A 4,468-nucleotide genomic window follows, 5' to 3' on the forward strand; every position below is an offset into this window, starting at 1 on the left:
GTTTATGGGCGAAATTGCCATTTACCAGTTGAACTTGTGCATCGTGCTTGGTGGGCTATAAAAGAGGTTAACATGAAATATGACGATGCAGGAAAGGAGCGAAAGTTGAAGCTTTGTGAGTTGGAGGAGCTTAGGGAAGAAGCGTACGAGTGTGCTTCAAAGTACAAGGATGACATGAAGAGAGCACATGACGCGAAGTTGAAGCCAAAAGAGTTTGAAGTGGGTCAAAAGGTTTGGCTCTACAATTCGAGGCTTAAGTACTTTCCCGGAAAGCTCAAGAGCAAGTGGATGGGCCCGTATGTGATTACACGGGTCGGGAAACTTGGCGATGTCACAATCAAGGACCCGAAGGATGGGTCGAAGCAAACGGTTAACGGTCACCGCCTTAAACCATTCCTTGATGGTAATGAAGAGAAAAAGGATGCAAATGTGGAGTTGGTATGTTTCTTGGGAAGCGTACCAACATATGAGGTAAATTAAAAGGACCGGTAACACGTTTTGTAAAGTTTTGTATACTTATTAAATTGTTTGCGTAATTGGATGTAAATCGTTTCCGGGTCATACTAACCTTTCTTGATTGTGTGAAGTTCGGGCATTCCAAACGGGTCGTGAAGATACAAGGTATGTTTTAGACTTGATTTGGTGTATTGAGGACAATACACGACTTTTTGGGGGGTGGTAGGGCCGTTAACGGTTATTTGTTTAAAAATTTTAATTTATAAAAATTACAAAAATATTTTTTTTAGTAATTTTTAGGAATTTTTATGTACATAGCTTCTTTAATAAAACTTTCTAATTTTCCTCATATATATAAAAAAAAATTAAAAATTAAAAAAGTGAAAAATTACACACCGTCGCCGACGGTGGCTTTGGTCGTCGCCCACGGTGCCCCTAATTTCTCCGTCGCCCAAATTCTTCCGTAGACAGGAAGATAAGCCGTCGGCTCAGGGTTCAAATTCAGAGACCGTCGCCGACGGACATACTCACCGTCGCCGACGGTGCTTCAAAGTTGTTCCGACGCTGGTTCGTTGTTTAGGCTCCCAATCGCATTAAAACCCTTTATAGGGTATCCAAACTTGACCCGAAACATGTTTTTACCACACATAAGACCCGTAAACCTTTCCTAATGCCCCAAAACATCCAGTAACTTCCATCAATTCTGCATTCACGTTCTTTCTCTCTCTCATACCTTTCTTCTTCCCCAACTCAACTCTAGAAACCCTAAACCTTCTATTCTTCATAACTCTCTCAATTCTCCACCAAATCGCGTGATTTTTGAGTCCATCTTGAGTGATTGTCAGAGAAGAACAAACCCCCATAACCAATTCCACCAATTCTTGCTTGATTGTAAGATTTCTGGACGTGTGTGTTAGGGTTCTTGAAGAGTGTTCATCCAAGTTATTGTTTTTACACTTTTCTTTGGTTATTCTTGTCATTCTTCACTAAAGGTATGAACTTTCACTCTATTTATGCATGAATTTCATATTTTGTTGTGATTTCTTCCGAAATTTTAGATTTATTGTTTAAGAGTAGGTTGTTTATCACAATGTAGGATGTTTAAGCATAAATTCAAGGGTGTTTACTTGATTTGGGTGGGATTTGAGCATGCTTAGCTTTAGTGATGTGATTACACTAAGATTTTGGCATGATTGAACATAAGAGTGATGTTGAACATTGTTAAACCATGATTCTCTATTGAAAAATCTTAGGAATAACCGTGTTAGTCAATATGGATGATAAAATGAGCGACTTTGAAAAGTTTTAAAAAGGCGATTTTACATCTAAAATTGGATTAAAGTTCAACATCACATATCATGTTTCAAAGTTTGAGAATGTTGAAGGTTAGAATATACTAATTGTTGTTGTCTTTGTCTTATGATTGTAGCCATGTTACGTGGGAGCAAGAAGGCAAAAACTTACTGGTCAAGGGTCATCTTCAGGAGTCGGTTCAGGCTCTGGGGTTTACCAAAGGAAATGGGAACAACTTAGTAATGTGCAGAGGGAGATGGGCAGCTTATTAGGCAAGATTGGGAGTGGACTGAAGCTAAGAACAGTGGGTCAGCTGCAGCATGGAAGGAAGAGAAGACAAAGGCTCTTTCTCGCTTCAATAATAAGCGGTTGGAAGCCAAGATGTGGCGAATGAAAATGGTCACGGGTGTGTCTAAACCTGTGCCGGACGGGCGGTTTTGTGAGCGTACGGTGGATGTGGAAGAGTTTAAGAGAATTGGATAGTGCAAAAGTTCGAGAGACTCGGTTGGGAGCGAGTGATCGATTGGTGTGATGACATCACCAATCGGGTGTACTTAGGGGCAGTTTGTGAGTGGCTATCCACCCTTCGGTTTGAAAACTCCGAGAGACCAGCTATAGGTGGAAGTTGGTTGGGAACATTGGGAAAAATCAGATGGTGATGTCCTTTGAGCATATGAATGCTATAGCGAAGTTTGACTCGCTTGGGGTTGATGCATACGATTATTATGGGTATGATCAGTTTTTTGGATAACAAGAGGAATGATGCAGATCCAGAGACTCTTTTAGAGGACGTACTACCGGGTTCTGGAGGTGCAGGCGATCAAAGAGCCGATTTGTCCTTGATGGGAAAATACTTCAAGGTATTTCCTTGGAAAATATTATGGTGAGGTTTGGAGATCGGGGAGTAGTGAAAGCACCCGACTGCCGGGTTTTACATGCGTTGATATATGGGACGCCTAAGCTTTCGCGGGCGCCAGGTTGTCATGATCAACACTTTGGGATACGCGGGAATCGTTCAAACGAAAGATGTTCCCTATGCAACGGTTGATCAGCGCCATGATTGTTCAGCAAAGTGTTGCCTCAGATTCATTGTGGGTGTCTAAGCCCATTGACCAATTCAACTTTGCCACCATGAAGCGGCATTGGAGGATAACCGTGAAAGCTTTGGTCATTTGCATACGGTGGAGGATGAACAAGGGGATAGCTACAGGTTAATGATAAGAGGTTGATGAGGAGGAAGGTGATGAAGAAAGGGGGTGAAGAGATGCCGATGTTGAGAGAAGAGGTTGACCCTTCCGGTCCACGGGGACCGAGGCGTAGGTATGATAGCAACATAAGGAGATTTCTGATGAGGTTGCAACTTTTGTGACTCGAAGGCAAATACCGTCGTATCGGTTGTGGAATCGTTCGGATCAAGCGATCTACGACAACGTGTCGGCCGGTATTGGGAAACAGAGAGCATCATGCTAGCAGGAAAGAGTGGGAAGAGGCGCAAGACGCGTACTCACAACAACAAGGGTTTCCAATCGTCCTTCCGAGAGAGGGTAGAAAACAGTTGGAGGAGCAGCAGCTGCAATATGCGATGCAGCAATCACAAATGGAGCGCATGATTCAGCTGCAAGAAGAGGAAAGGGCCCGCAGACAAGCGTGGGAGGAAGAGGATGTTAGGCGCCGGGACGCAGGCGGAGTTGGACCGACGCCGATGGGGGCAATGGCTTTCTCCAACCAGATGGCAATCAATAATTTCAAGGTACTCCATGACCAAGAACGCCATCAACGAGATTATCAAGCCGGGCTCCCATATGCCGAACATTCGGGGTGGACCGATTACCCCAACCTTCCTCATCCGCGAGGCCTACCGATCAACCCCTCACTGGCCCGAAGCAGTCGGCTCGAGCTTTGTTCCCATGCCATACCAACCGCGCCCCAACAAGAGTCAAGCCCGTTGGATAACTACAGGGATATGTTTGAGGCCCTTACTGGCTATCCGTACCAGCAAACCCGCCCGTGAACCCCAATGAGAGATATCAGCGTAGAGGCAAGGTACGTTTTTTGTTGTTGTTGTTGTATATTATTAGTTTAGTTTCGTTTTCTCATTTTGATTATTTAAATTATTGCCTAGTTAAATGAACTTTGTGGTGTGTTCCCTATATAACCCACGAGACCGACTCGTCCTCCCGAGCTATCGGGAGGTTTAAAGGGCTTGTTGCATACGCTAAATGCAACCGTGATTCCTACGAAAGTGAGTTAGGATTGTTATTGTTGTAAATTATTTTTTTCCACATAAAGTTAAAGGTACAATAATGTATGGCTGGTAATAATCTCATAAAAGTGGTAGAACTAGGTAACTAACAAGTTTGATGGTTGTGAGAAGCATGCTTCTACACGAGGGTTAAGATTTGTAGGTACGCTATGTTCGTGAGACGACCGCTTGATTGAAAAGATGAAGAGCACACGAGGAACTAATGAAAAACCCAGGTGCATACGTTTCTTTTACCTTTGATTTTTAGTTAGCAAATAAGTGGATTGTATTTTGTATTTTATTTTCCGGGGTGTAATTTTTGGGGAGGTTAGCCGTGTCACATCCCTGTGCTTTACAAACTCTAGTTCTTACATATTGAGGACAATCTGTACTCAAGTGTGGGGATGGGGGGAGTAGTAAAAATTTTCGATTTTGACCCGTTCATTTAAATACTAACCATTGAGGACAATGTTTACC

The sequence above is a fragment of the Helianthus annuus genome, chromosome 13, assembly GCF_002127325.2.
Source record: "Helianthus annuus cultivar XRQ/B chromosome 13, HanXRQr2.0-SUNRISE, whole genome shotgun sequence".
Lineage (NCBI taxonomy): Eukaryota > Viridiplantae > Streptophyta > Magnoliopsida > Asterales > Asteraceae > Helianthus > Helianthus annuus.